Source organism: Pteropus medius, unplaced genomic scaffold (assembly GCF_902729225.1).
Source record: "Pteropus medius unplaced genomic scaffold, Ma_sr-lr_union100, whole genome shotgun sequence".
Taxonomy (NCBI): domain Eukaryota; kingdom Metazoa; phylum Chordata; class Mammalia; order Chiroptera; family Pteropodidae; genus Pteropus; species Pteropus medius.
In genome coordinates, this window is record NW_024352947.1 from 2,071,727 (window position 1) to 2,087,090 (window position 15,364).

Sequence of the window (15,364 nt, forward strand, 5' to 3'; positions counted from 1 at the left end):
TGATCGACCTCACCCCGATCCCTCTGCCGCGTGTCTCAGTTAGGGGTCGAGTCACCAAAACGGGACCAGGTGCCAATGAGAATCAAGGTTCATTAAAATAATAGCTTATACCATTTGAAAAAAAGGGTGATCTTTCCTTACACATAACACACGCACTTTCCGAAGTCGACTACACGTGATTTTTAAAAAATTACCCATTATTTTGGATTATTCATACCATTAGGCACAAGAAGCCCATGATACTTTCAAAGACCCATAAAAACGTTTTAATGTCTTTTAAAATCAGAAGGGAGAAAATATAACAATAACGAATATATAATAATTCCTTCTAGATTATGTTTGTCTTTATACTACTACAGTTGTAGAATATCATTTTCAACTTAATTTTTTTTTTTTTTAATGGACGCAGGAGCCCACAAAGGCAAAAATGCCCGTGGCATTTCCAGGAACCTCAAGCCATAACGCGGCCCTAGTGATGACAACCGATTCCGTCGAGGTTCGCGTATTTATTCTAGCTATTCCTGGAATGTTTTTATATTTTTAATTTTTACGTTGCCCCAGACTTAGTCTTTGGTTTTCTAGTTTTTTCTATTTTTATAGGCCCCTCGGAGACGTCCTTTATTTCATTGTTTTTATTCGTTGTCTCTATAGTAATGACTCCCAAGTCTCTCTTCCCGCAGTCGAGTTCTAACTTCGACCTTTTAACCGCCCGTTGGGCATTTCTGCCGTACCGCTCACCGCCGGCTCGAAACCAGCTAGAAACCAGAAGATGACTCGCCGCTGAGTTCATCTTCCCCTGCTCCTCAGCCCTCTCTGCTTTCCCGTCTCTTAGAATTACCGCTAATGTTTTAAGTCATGGAAGAGCCGACCTTTCGCACATCTCCTTCGCTCCCTTATCCGAAGCTCTTGGGTTTCCATGCCCCTTGTGTCCCCACGAGAGTCGCTGCCCATCCCTTCGGCCTGGCTTTGCTTGCCTGTCATCAGAGGGCCTGACACAGGCCCCTGGCCAGCTGCTCTGCCTCCAGCTTCCTGCGGCAGGACCCCTAACCGTGCCCGACGAGGTCTAAGCACCTGCTTCTCATCTTCCTGCGAACCAGAATTCCCCCACTTCATCCCACACTCCTGACCCAGTTTCTAAGGCCCCGCTCAGACGGGTGCTCCATTCCGGCCAACGTGTTGTCCTACTCATTAACGCCCACCAAAGGTGACCGGGACTGCCTTCGCCCACCCACGAACCGGATTTTCCGTTTTTGTCTTTTGTTCATGTTCCTCCCTCGATGCGTTCGTTTATTCGGCAGCTCGAGGGACTGCTCTGTCCCAGGCACCTTAAATGTTCCCTCACTACCCGGTCCAACCCGACACTGCGTTCCAAGTCCCGGTCACGCAGCCGCGGGCCCACCCACGATCGCCAGGCTCCGCTCCGAACCCCCTGCGAGGGGACTCACAGACACTGTCCAGAATGTAGCATTTGGTCGTACATGGGGCACGGGATTTCTCGGCTATGCTGGTGTGCTCTTTGTCTGGGTTTTGTGAAAGCAATGAGCTCTCCAGGCAGTCTACCTTCTCTGTCACCCAGCAATCTACCTTCTCTGTCACCTGACATCCAGCACAAAGCTGATTATTAATGAAAACTGCTATTTTTCAGGGCTTACTATACTATGATCGAGGCACTGACCGTGCTGGGCACTTTATAGACATTTATGTTTATGAAGTGGATATTATCACCCCTTTATTAAAGATGGGGAGCTGAGGCCCAGAGAGATTAAGTGACTTGGGGAAGTGTCCATAGTCTTTAAGCGGCGAAAATGGAATTTCATTCCAGGCCAGACATAATCCCAAGCCTGTGCTCTCAGCCTCTTTGTTAAATGAACCCTACTTTTTGGTCGATTTGCAAATATGCAGATCTACTCATTCTCTTCCTGGTGTCAATTGTGCTTGCTTTCTCTCTCCCCGTTTTTTAAGACCTGCTGTTCCGGGCTCTACGCTTACATCAGACCCACCAAACCCTTCTAGAGTCTCATCGTAAATGTCCACCAGGTACTGGTTACTAGGGTGACATACGTACGTATATATATGTATATACATGTACGTATATATGTGTGTATATCTATATTTATTTGTAAGCACCGAGCTCACATGTGGACCTACCCAGCCTTTCTCTCTTGCAAAGCGGTATATTTTGTAAATTAAAACTCGAGATTAAAAATATAAATGAATAAACGTACCATGGAAACAGAAATTGAAAACATCAAAGTAGTTTCTCCGATGAACTCCCAACCAGGGATGCTTCAGCTGGGTTGGCAGTACTGCTAAATCGTTAATACTACGTTTCTCCGTTGCTCTCTATATGCCTTAATCTGGTTGAGTTTTCTAGGCCATTAAAAAGCCTTCTATGACATTAAGAAAATAAAATAATAAATTGCTTAACTATAATATCGTAATTTTATGTTAAGGACATTTTGGGGGGCTGAAAACTTGAGATATTTGCGGTGAGGCATCATTTCAAAACGAAATCTGTGGTAGACCGATGCCATCTTTGGATTCTGGAGGATGCCATCCCATTGCTAGAATATGATGAGTGTTTGCTCACTAGCCCTTCAGTGCAACCTGCCTCCTGTGACAGAGGCCACTACCTGTCTCTCCATGTCCATCCTCTTCTCTTTCTTGATAACGGAACCCAAGATTTCAGCTGGGCTCGTTGCCCTAGTGGCTGGTCACCAACCCATATCTTCTTCTCGGGCGTAACTAGACGCCATTTCCCAGCCTGCCTTGCGGTTATACACAGCCACATATTTGAGCTCTGGCCATCAGTGAGTGGAAGTTTACGTGTCACTTCCAGTTCTGGCCCACAGAAAGCTCCCTCGCGGATTCTCCAGGCTCTTGCCCCTGTTACATCTTGATGCAGATGAGAAAGAAGATTTTGGAAGACAAACGTTGAAGATGGCAGAGGCACAAGATAGTAGAAAGCCGGTTCCCTCCTCCGATCACTGCTTGGAGGAGAACCACCTGCCAATCGAGAACACGATTTTGAGTTAATTTTTGCATAGGGTATGAGGTCACGGTTGAAGTTTATTCTCACGTCTGTCGCTGTCCAATCACCCCAGCGCCATGTTTGAAAAGTCTACCCTTCCTTTATGGAATTGCTTGTGCACTTTTGTCAAAATTAAGTCGGGCATATTTGCGTGGGTCTTCTACTCCGTTTCACTGATCCGTGCATCTCTCTTCCCACTGATCCCACACTGTCTTGGTTATTATAGCTACATGGTAGGCATTCATATCAAGTAAAGTGATACTTCATCCTTTATTTTTCTTTTTCAAAATTGTTTTAGCTAATCCAGGTCCTGTGTCTTTCCATACAAACGTAAAGATAAGCTTGTTTATGTCTACGGAAAAACCTTACTGGGATGTTGATAGAAATCACATTAACCCTATAGGGAGAATTGACATCATTACAATGTCGAGTCTTCCAGTCCATGAGCACAGTATGTCTCTTATTTACATCTTCTTTGATTTCGCCAGCTATTTGTAATTTTCAGCATAGAGGTCCTGTACGTATTTTATTAAATTTCTATCTGAGTATTTTATTTTCTTTGGAAAGGTGGTAAGTGGTATTATATTTCGAATTTTGGTTTCTAAATGTTTATAGTTGATATATAGAAGCGGATTGATTTTTGTGTATTGATTTTGCATCCTGCGAGCTTATAGACTCACTTGTTAGTTCTAGGAGTTTTATTTGGTTAATCCTTGAGATTGTCTATGTAGACATTCATACGATCTCTAAGTAGGCACAGTTTATACCTTCTTTTCCAATCTGTATGTCTTTCATTTCTTTTTCTTGTTTTATTGCAGTTGCCAGAACTTCCAATACTGTGTCGAATAAGAGTGGTGATAGTGGACATCCTTACCTTGTTCCAAATCTTTGAGGGGAAACATTCAGCCTTTTAGAATTAAGTATAATGTTAGCTGTAGGATTTTTTTCTTTTGTTTTATTATTTTGTTTTTGTTTCAGATTTTTTCTTTGTGGATGCTCTTTATCAAGTTGAAGTAGTTCTCTCTATTCTTAACTTGCTGAGAGTTTTTTTTTTTAATCATGCATAAAGGTTAGATTTTATCAAATGTTTTTTCTGCAGTTGATATGATTATATGATTTTTCTTCTTTAGGCTTTTGATATGATGAGTTACACTGATTGATTTTCTAATGTTGAACTAGCTTTACATATCTGGAATGAATCCCGTTTGGTTATAGTTTATATTTCTTTTTGTATATTTTTGCTTTCGGTTTGCTCATATTTTGTTGAGGGTTTTTGTATATAAGTTCATGAGAGATGATAGGTCTGTAGTTTCTTTTTTAATACTGTCTCTGTCTTGTTTTGGTATTGGGTAATACTGCCTTCATAAAATGATTTGGGAAGTGTTCCCTCCACTTCTGTTTTCTGGAAGAGATTGTGTAAATCTGGTTTTATTTCTTTAAATGTTTGGACTCGTTCTCTAGTGAAAGCATATGGGCCTGGAGATTTTTTTCTGGAGCTTTCTAGTTACAAAATTTGATTTCTTTAATGGCTATAGGACTATTCAGGAAGTTTATTTCATCTCGACTGAGTTTTGGTAGTTTGTGGTTTTCAGAGGATTGCTCCATTTCTTCTAAGTTGGCAAATTTAAAATGCTTTTGAATCTGCATTATCTGTAGTGATCTCCCCTGCTGTGTTCCTGATATTGTGTCTTCTTTGATTTTATTTTTATCAGTATCACTAGAGGTTTATCAGATTTATTAAAATTTTCAGAGAACTAGCTTTTTGTATCATTGATTTATTTTCTACCGTCTTCCTGATGTCAGTTTCATTGGGTTCTGCTCTTAACTTCAGTTGCTCTTAAACTTGCCTTGAGTTTATTTCGCTCTTCCTTCTTTAGTTTCTTGTGAGCTATTTCACTTGAGACTTTTTTCTAATGCAAGTGTTTAATGCTATGAATTTCCCTTTCGGCGCTGCATTAGCTGCTTCCTACGTGTTTTAATATGTAGTATTTTCATTGTCCTTCAGTTCTACGTATTTAAAATTTTTGAGAATTCTTCTTTGACCTTTTTAAAGGTCAACTTTCGAATTTATTGTGTTTGTGAATTTTTAAAAAAATAATCTGACTATAATGAAGGGAAGTGGAAGAATTAAATTTAGTCATCAAGAATCCAGGAAACTCAAATGTAAATCACAGTGAATGCTAAAGTTTTGAGATGATAAAGAAAATAAGAACTCAAGATAGATTGTTAGCACCTTCCTGGAAAGTGGTAATATCTAGTTTTCATGAAAGAGTTCCTTTCATTTTCTTTGCATTAAAATAGTGATTGCTTTTTTCTTTTTTTAAACCTAAATCATTATTTTCTCTCTGTTAAAAATAACTCAGCCAAATAGATTTTCCTGCTGAAGCTATAGCATAAAAATAGAAAATATTTTACTACAAACTTTTTTGTCTTATTTTGCTTATTTCGCTTTTTCCTACATCTGTTTGTCACCTTTATTCTTGAAAGAAGGATTTGGGATAATACTCTAAAATAGGGATTAATAGGAAATGTTCCTGGACAACTTTGATTTGTAAGCAAAACAAAGAATTTATTGCTGACTTTGTTACTAGAAGCAAAGTAATCAGAAATTCTATGAAAGAAACTGCAAGTCACCTTCTTCTAAAGTTACTTTAAAAAGCCGAGGTTGATTTTATAGTCTTGGTTAGACTCTAACGATGTACATCGTTTCCGTTGCTTTTTCCCGCTTTATATCCATTTTTTCCTGCGATACTAGGACCCGAGTTTTCTTAGGGAGCCACCCCTTCCTGACCGTCATTCCCTGCCATTCTGGTGGGGCTTACACCCACCCTTAGCCTTGAGGTCTCCGCACAGTCAGACCCTCGGGGCTCGCTGAGCCCTAAAGGATGGAGCCGAGGCAGCCTCCACCCCCAGGAATTCAGGTCGCCCTGTGACCGCGGTGGCTGCGTTCAGAGCACACAGCTTGTTTACAGGGAGCCCCCCACTGTAAGGGGTGGGTCCGGCCGTCAGCATTTCACTCGCTGTGGCACAGAGCCTCTCGGTGACCGGAGAAGTGTCCTCACAGGGGGATGCGCCTGCCTCCCACATCAGCCGTGTGGGTTGCACGCGAGTCACTCCGAGAGGCCGTGTGCCAGTTACGATGTGGCACCCGCGTGCCGGGCAGTTTCATTCTGTGTAGAGCAGGGTCCTGCACACGGTCCAGGTCTTCACATCCAAAGCGGCTGTTTTTCTCAGCCCTTCTCAGCCCTTTAGGAAAATGAGAGCCGTCACAGGGAGAAGCGTGGACGCTCACTGGGAGACAGCGTAGCCCAGTGGTGAAGACGCGACCTCGTTTCAAGTCCCATCTCTTGTGTTTGTCAGCTACGCATCTTTCGGGAAATTTAAATTTCTCAAGCCTCAGTTTCCTCGTAGGGTGTGGTCAGGTGACAAAGTGTTGTTTGTCCCTTAACCCCATGCCAAGCCGATAGGAAGCCCTCACTACAGGGTACTGTTACAGGTATTCTACAGATGAGATGTGTGTGCGTGACAGGAAGGTGCGTGCGTGCATGCGTGTGCATGCGTGTGCATGCATGCGTGTGCGCGTGCGTGTGTGTGGGTAGCGTGTGTGGGAAGGAGCGAAGGATGCAATTGATAAGGCTCTTAAGAGTTCCTGTAGCGGAATCGTCTTAGGAAAATATGAACGTGTCCCCATTTCTTATATATCATTTGGGGAGGTGACTTAGACTTTTCTATCAGCTTTTCATCACTTGGAAGAAAAAACTCGGTGACCACGAGCGAATTTAGAGGTCTGTCTGTGAGCTGGGCTCCAAGTAGAACTAAGTGGGGCTGAATCTCGTCTGCCCCCGGAGGAGACCCTGTGGTCCCTCCGTCTTCGCCGACAAGGTCACGTTCATTCTGGCGCTTCCTCCTTGCAGTCTCTCCATTCGTGGTTTTCCCCCATTTCTTCTCTTTCAAGTAATAGTATCAACTGCCCAGAAATAGGAAAAACCTGAGATGACTCTTAAAGGACACGAGCAGGTACTGATCGCACACGACAGAATGACCGCACACCTGTCTGTGGCCCCTGCCCTTAGCACTTTAGAAACAGAAAATCAGAAGTTCAGAGAAGGCACCACGATTGGGGTGACAGCCACCGTAACGTCCCGGCTCTTTTTGGCAAAGCCATTCTGGAGAGTGAGTTCCCGGCCGTTGAGAGCTTGTCTTCCAAGCACCAAGAAAAGAAAAAAGAAACAAGAAAAGGAAAGAAGGAAAGAAGAAAGGGAAGGAGGGAGGATGGAGGGAAGGAAAAAAAGAAGAGACATTTTGGGTGGCAACTCTCTAAGATGTAATTCAGCATCTCTTGCTTCTGAAAGAATCTGGGGAACTTTACTCAACGCCTTTTATTTTTCTCTTGGTCTCGAAGTCATCATCCTGAGGACCTAGTCTAACCCCATCAGTTCCGTGCTCCCGCAGCCGAGATAGATACCCGCCCGCATGCTAAGAGGACGCAGACTGTGGCGCCCCCTCTGTACTTCCGGTTCTCCGTTTCCGGAGGCCACGTGAGAACGTCCCGTTGATCAGGGCTCCGCGCCCGGCGCGCATACGGGCTGTTCTTCCTATGAGAAAAGTATATGTGTAAGGAAAGGATTTCTCTACCTTCGGTTATTAAAATTTTTTGGTTCTAGGCTATTTTCTGGATAAGTGAAATTATGCATTGGTCAGTTCTATGTAAATACAAAATACGGTAAGGATTATCGACCTAACCGCCGCCTCCCCTGTCTGTTGTCGGTTACTCGATGCCGCATTCAGGAAATATATTTCTTCAGTGCCCCGAAGTTTTGAAACTGTCAATGGCTCTGTGGATTGAACTGACATGAGAGAAAAATATTCCGAGTCTCCTTCAGTGGCTTTTATGCTCATAAAATACTCTCGGTGTATCGAAGGCAGTGTTCGGTCATAGAGCAGAACCATCCACAGAAATCTTCCTGCCGGAGGCACTTTCCTCTTTTCCCAAATGGTTTATAAGATGCATTTTCCGTGACTGGCCATTGCTGCTTAAGATTCTGTTGGTCAAAATGTAATCTGGGCAATTGCCAGATCCTGGCAGAAACCGTAACGAGCATTAAAAATCAGCGGGTTGGGAGCGGTCAGTCACCACAGAGTGTCACATTCCGCGGTGCGATGCTGCTGACTTATGACTTTGTCCCGACTGCTCCAGTTCCCTCTGACAAGCAGAAGCAGCTTGGGAGGCCACGGGACCCAGAGCAGACAGCGGTTGTGCTGGCCTTCCAGAAAGATCCACGCATTGGTCCCTGGACCCTGGGAGGCCTCCGCTCCCCTGACACTGTTTATATTGGCTGTCACGCACAGAACGGTCACGCGGTACACTTCGCGGTCAGCAAGTTTATCTTATGTTAAAGTTTTGCCAGGAGAAAGGAAGTCGTGTTTACCCGAGCTCTGCGGCGAGTCACGTGCACACAGCACCTGCTGACGCCTGCAGCGCCCGTGCCGGCCCCCTCCTGCCACCGCGCATGGCAGCGCATGTCGGGGGGAACGCCAGCAGCCATGAGTCTGGGAAATGCTCAGATACCATAAACAGTTCAGTCGCTGCCCTCGGGTGCACGAGAGGTCACCCCTGTAATCGTCACCGCGTTCAGTGACTGTCGACACTTGTCCCAGAGGAAACCTGGACTCAACACACAGGTAGAAACTGATGCTGTTAGCAGGTAGTTCCCCCCTGTAGCAAGAACACTCTCTACTTAGAATTTGAGAACGTGCGTCATCATTGAAAAGGATTTCATAAACTGGGTCTCAGCATAGTCCACCCTCTTTACTCCGCCCCCAGGGAGTTAAGCGCTATTCTGAGCGCTTTAAAACGCTAACTCATTCAATCCTCGTAACGACTTAGTGAAATTAGTACTATCACCCCAGTTTACACTCACGCAAACCGAGGCGCAGAGATTAAGTAATTGGTCCCGGCCGCGCTGCTGGCCAGCGAGGGAGCGGGTGAGCGCAGGCCCACCGCACGGCCTCGCCGCGGGGACCGGGGTTGGCCGTGCTGTCTTCCCCCCCACCCCCTAGACACAATGGAGTAAAGATGATTTTTAAAATGACCTAGTGTGTTAGCTTGCCAGGGCTGTCATCACAAAGTACCACAGACTGGGCGGCTTAAACAACAGAAATTTGCTTTCCCACAATTCTAGAGGCTAGAAGTCCAAGATCAAGGTGTCTGCGGGGCCGGCTCCCTCTGAAGCTTCCCTTCTCGGCTTGTGGACGGCCGTCTCCCCCCTGCGTCCTCACGTGCTCCTCCCTATGTGTGTGTGTGTCTGTGTCTTCAGCGCTTCTTATAAGGACCCCAGTCATACTGGATCGGGGCCCCCACCAACGACCTCGTTTTAACTTAATTATCTCTTTTAAGACCCTTTCAAGACCTCAGTGTGTGACTGCATTTGGAGACCCGGAGGTTAGGACTTCAACATGTAAATTTTGGGAGACGCATCTACCAAGCGGGCATAATATGCTGGCCATTCGACACAATCGCAAAATGAGCTCCACGTTCTTTAAGAAGAGACGCTATTCAAAAGGGACATTTATTTGAATGTCAAAGTTGAGACAGCTCTCGGTCCTTTTCGAGATGCTCGGTTTGACAGGTCTCCAGGGTGAAGTGCGCACTGTGACAGTAGCGCTGAAGTCACTATTTTAACTTGACTTCTTCCCTCCCTCTTACACCAAGCGTGAGAGTGTGGGGAGCTGTGCACCTGTCTGTCTGTCTGTCTGTCTGTCTGTCATCTATCTACCATCCATCATCTATCTACTTGTCTACCTACCTAGATACAAAAATAGCATGAAGATCTACCAATCGACTTTAAACCTTCTCGGAAAAAAACGCTTCATAGAGTTCCATTTTCTAAGCAGTCTCTGCCAATTAGGTGAAAAATCGTTTTCCGTTATCACTTGGATATGCATCTTTAATTTCCAGGGAAAGTGCCTATCAGACATTTGTATTACTTTTCTCGTAAACTGCCCATTCCTATTCTGCATTTTTTATCGGAGTATTCTGCTTTTTCTTTATTGGTTTGTACTAGGTCTTTGTCATTTAAGGAAATTATCCTTGTGTTTCTCATACATGTTGCAAATCTTTTCCCTGTCTGGTCACTTTTTAAAGGTATTTTTGTAGTACAAAAGCATACGTGCTCTTGTGGTGTGAAATTTTTAATCTGTGGCTTCTACACCAGAAAGGACTTTACACAGAGATAATCGATGCGCACACTCATGCTTTTTAAATCTCATGGTTTCACATTTTATCTTTAAGGTTTGTATCCTCATGGCATTTGCGGGGAGCAAAGAGTAAGATAAGAAGCAGCTTAGGTTTAATTTGTTTTTCCAAATGGCCAGGCGGGGTCTCAGCGCCATTCATCGAATCGCGTCCCGTTTCACGCTTCCAACCAACTCTCACTGCCTCCCCCTGAGCCACACTCACCTAGTGTGTAATGCACACGCGATCCAGGTTGAGCAAAGGTACTGTTCAGCTTCGGGAAAGGAGAGAGATTGAGAAGGCCCATTACACCTCTTCTCCCCGCAGGCAGGTACAGGCCCCACTGGGCTGGGCGGAGCTGCCCAGGCCTCCTTGGGGACAGTTCTGTTATGTCTCTCCGGCAGTTCTTTTGGGGGCGGGGGATCAAAGTACAAGAGACTCTTCCCAATACCGGGTAGAATAAGCACCGGACCCGGGTCTCAAGTCCCGCTCTACCATTCACTGGCCCAAGGCTTTTTATTTTCTTCTTTTTGAACTTTAGTTTCCTTATTCGTAAAGCGAGAAAAACAATACTCGTCTCCCGGCGTCGTTGTGATGATTAGATGGGATCCGGCACGTGGCAGGCCTGTCATACGGTTGGTGTTCAGCAAATGTCAGTTTCTTCCCCAGTTCTTGATTACATTTTCCCCTTGGTGGCCAGAACGGATCCTTCAAAAACTTCCTGAATCAGGGAAGGGGAACCTTTGGGCAAATGAGGTCTTTAACTCACAGAGGGAAAAGCAGTATAGCCAAGGACCACGTAAGTTACACGTAATAATTTTATTTTATTTTTATTCCCGCCCCCCATCAAGCATTAGCTTTTTCTCTATATTTACGAGTCTCTTTCAGTTTTGTTTCATTTATTCATTTATTTTGTTTCTCAGACTCCACATATAAGAAGCGAGATCATATGGTATTTGTCTTTCTCTGTCTGACTTGTTTCACTTAGCACAATACCCTCTAGGTCCACCCATGTTGTCACGAATGGCAAGATTTCATTTTTTTATTGCTGAATAATATTCCACTGTACGCGTATGTGTATATCAACGTACACGCACATATACATACGTTCTCACCAACACTCGTTTTCGATTTATTGATGCTAGCCGTTCTGATACCTGTGAGGCAGTATCTCATCGTGGTTTTAATTTGCATTTCCCTGATGATTGGTGACGTCAAGCATCTTTTCTTGGGAGAACTGTCTATTCATGTCATCTGTCCATTTCTGAATCGGATTATTTGTTATTTTGGCGTTAAGCTGTATGACTTGTTTATGTCCTTTGGATATTTTCCGATGTATCATTTGCTGCAAATTTCTTCTTCTCGTCAGCAGGTTGTATTTCCTCTTTGTCGATAAGTTTCCTTCGCTGTGCAAAAACGTTTACGTTTGATGTAGTCCCGTTTGTTTATTTTGTTTCCATTGCCCGAAGAGACGTGTCCCGGAGGAAGTCGCCAGGACCAGTGTCAGAGAGTTTACTGCCTGTGTTTCCTTCCAGGAGTTTTATGGTTTCAGGTAAAACGCTTAAGTCTTTAATCCATTTCGAGTTTGTTTTTGTACAACGTGTAAGAAAGTGGTTTAATTTCACGCTTTTGCACGCGTCCCCAGCACCGCTCATTGAAGAGACCGTCGCCGCCCCGTTGTGGACCCTTGTAACCTCTGTCGTGGACCGATTGACCATTAAGTGAGGATTTCTTTCCGGGCTCTGTATTCCGTTCCGTCGATCTGTGTGCATTTTTACGCCAGTGCCACGCTGCTCTGATTATTGCGGCTTCGTAGTATAGTTGGGCAGTTCGTCCCTACGCGATCTTGCTCTGGACGAGTGCGCTAGGCACGGCCACCTTGCGAGTCGCTTTCGCAGAGTGCCTTTGGACACTGTTCAGCAAAAGCTACCAATAAGCAAAACAGAATTTGAAATAAATCATTTGTCTCCGTGACGGCGAACAGCTGCGGGACTTCACTGACATGCCCGGGTCTGGAGGAAGGTGCCGGCTCTTGGAACTGGCATTTGTCCGTGGCCTGCTGGGCTGGGTTGGGGATCCTCTGTGAGATGGTCACACCTGCCTCTAACGGTACGGTAGAAGCCAGGACCGAGCTGAAGACGGCCCTATGGCCCCATCTAGACCGCTTGAGAAGACTCACCTTGGCTCTGGGATTCAGCCCTCAGTGAGACAGGCGGCTCTTAGAGTCACTAGCGTGGACATTTGTACCTTTGACCCAAAGGTCTGGGATCCAAGCCAGCTGCCCGGGAGCCTCGGGGGAGGCCTGGGCGCCTTCTTCCCACACTGGAAAGGTACAAGGACTGTCGGCCAGCCCCTGGTTCTGACGCGAGACCAGGAGGCCCTCCCTCTGTGCGTGGGGCCGTCCCCCGCACACGCTGCTGGTGGAAGCAGGGGCTGGATTCTTCCAGAACCCGCGGCAGCTCGGAAGCCCACAGCGGGAGCGGGAGCGGGAGCCCCGCGTCCCCCGGCTCAGCAGCCTCTGCTCTCTCACGCCGAGGCTGGGCCCACGGAGACGCCCCAGCGCTCGGGCTGGTCGGGGAGCCAATTTCCACTTGAGGTTTTGTTGCTCCTGGGTGAGAGGGGGGAGGGGAGGGCTGGCTGGTAAAATCTTCCTCCCCCACCCCCACTCCCGCCCCCTAAGCTGTGCAATGGCCTCAGGGCCTCTAGCTTCTCAGAAACAGAGGCCCCATCTCAATTCAAAAGCAATTTTAAGATAATGGAGTGCTGTGCACTTGAGGGTGGGGGGCAGGGGGCGGCACGGGACCTGGGAAGATGTAGATCCAGCAGTTAACAAAGTCAGGCAGGGGCGAGGAGGGCAGAACAAGAGTTTCTTGTAAGTAAAAATGCGACCCCGCAGTGCAGAAGCAAGCAGTCGTAATGATTTCTTTGCAGGCTGAGGATGGCTCTCATCTGATCTCTTGTCCCTGACTCTTTTATTCACTCAGAAATTGCGGCCATTTGCTGAAGAAGGTTGAACGACCCCTACCTTTTTGTTAAAAAGGGGGAAAAAAGGCAGCTCTGAAATAAATGGCTTCATTGAATCAAGCCGCTGAAGAGCGGATACAGCAGGACCAGCCAGGCCCTGCTTGGAAGGCCACGGCTTAAAGTTAGGGACCCTTTGTTTCTTTAAGGAAGCTCAAGCTCTGTCTGGAGGGAAGTCACCTTTTAGGTCAAGCAGCAGCCCCCGGCCCGAGGCCATTAAAGCAGGATGAGCACACCGAGGCCCGGCTCTCAGCTGTCTTGGAGGAGTCCCGTCCGGTCACTGGGCAGGGAAGGGGGCCACCCCGTCACCTGTGCTGCCGCGGCCCACAAAACGTGCGACCACAAACGACTCCACTGCCATTACAGGAGCAGCGAAAACTGTTTTGCAAAAAGAGAAGCGTAACTGTTTGGGTCTTGAGAAGTTCAAGTGTCCCGTCTCCTCCCCAGGAGGCCCTGAGGGTCTGGGGCCGGCGCCTGCGGGCAGGGCGCCCTCCGGGAGCAAGGAGCCGCCAGGCCCCTGAGGCCCATGTCGAATTTCTCAATCTAACTTTGTTTAGTTTGGGGAAAACATTTTTTTGGTCCTGACAAAAAACCACTGTGGCTTCTCTCTCCTACTGCCCCCTCTGTAATCGCGGCTTGTGAGAGTTTCACCCTTTTCCCATAAAACCTAAAAATGAGGATGTTGGGCAGACATGCTTTGTTTCTCGTCCTCCACCTCTGTCGGGTCCCTCAGCCGCTCTGCTCCAGGCAGGCCAGTCTGCCCACTGTCCCCACACGTCCCTCGTTCACTGGGGGCTCCAGCCAGGCCTCGTCCCTCCCCATCCTCCTGGTCAGACTTCCTCATTCGGAAGCCAGCTCGGCAACCCCCTGGCTTGCCGAGGGAGCCTGGGGTTCTGCCACACGCACAGTACCCGGACAGCCCCGTGCCCCCCGCCAGCAGGGGTGGCTCCCACCTCCTCCCTGCAGTCACCCCGGATTGCCCCGCAAGCGCTCCCTCGCGCTCTCTTCTCCCTGCCTGCCCCCCACCCCAGCTCATCGGTTCACCCGTCAGCCAGCGGCCACCAAGCTCCCACGACAGGTCGGCATCACCGTACGATGTCACACTCGCCCCGTGCGAGTGTGAGTCTTCTAAAGCGGTGCCACGGGCGTGGGCACCGGGCACCCTCTCCTCAGCCCGTCACACGCTCTGAGGGATCCTTCTGGGCGTCCAGCTCTTTCCTGTGGCTGGTCCCCTCCCCGCGGGCTCCCTCACGCCTCGGCACCAGTTCCCGGCTCTCCTGCCCGCTCAGCAGGGCGGCGGCAGGGTGAGCAAGGCGTGAGTCAGAGCTCCTGGATTCTCTTCACTTGTCCCGCTGCTGACTCACCGCGTGAGCGTGGACAAGTCACTTCCCTTTGTCAGCCCCGACTTCTCCAGCCTTACGGGGCTCTGCACGGCTTGAATGAACACGACGAGAATGGACCTGGCGTCCCCGTGCATAGGGAGACGAATTCATTGTCCAGCTGTCACTTTTGAGAGCCAGAGGAGGTGTTCGTGGTTATGCTGGGATAGGCTTAAACAGGTTCTAGCTCTCGTGCGAACACTGGAAGAGGCGCAGACCTTCCTTAGCTTCTCACCTAGCTCGTGGAGACAGCATTGGCAGTGGCTTGCTGCAGCTGGTGCCATTAGCTCGGCTCTAGAGAGGGGACGGGAAATTCCAACAGCCTCCTGCACACGTCTAACCTCCGTGCAGAAATCATCAGGCACAGCCCTCCAACGCTCAAAGGCCATCTGAGAGCAAAGCTGTCACAGTGACCAAGAAGGCTCTTCCCTGCTCACAAGTCCCAGCCTCAAACGCTAAGCCACGCCCTGCCTCTCGCTAAGCCACGCCCTGCCTCTCGGACGTTTAAACTACCCCAAATCAGGCACCTGCCCGTTGGCGGATGTAAGTAACACCTGGCGAAGCTGATTAAGCTGGGCCTGGGGGAAGGGCCGGCAGGGCTGCGCTGTGGCTCCGGGGGCCCTAGTGTCTTCTGAGAATGCCGAGGGGGACTGTTGGCACGTGAGGTCTGCATGTGAGGCCGCAGCTCTCAGAATCCCT

At 47.7% G+C, this 15,364-nt stretch overlaps 1 long non-coding RNA gene across 1 annotated transcript; it reads right to left on the minus strand.

The window, feature by feature from the left end:
• Positions 1 to 12,820: 12,820 nt before the first annotated feature.
• Positions 12,821 to 15,098, minus strand: LOC120592577 (uncharacterized). Its single transcript, XR_005650153.1, has 3 exons — positions 14,331 to 15,098; positions 13,467 to 13,664; positions 12,821 to 12,873 (listed from the first exon to the last, which is right to left on the minus strand). It is a non-coding gene; the product is annotated as an uncharacterized LOC120592577 (long non-coding RNA).
• Positions 15,099 to 15,364: the final 266 nt, after the last annotated feature.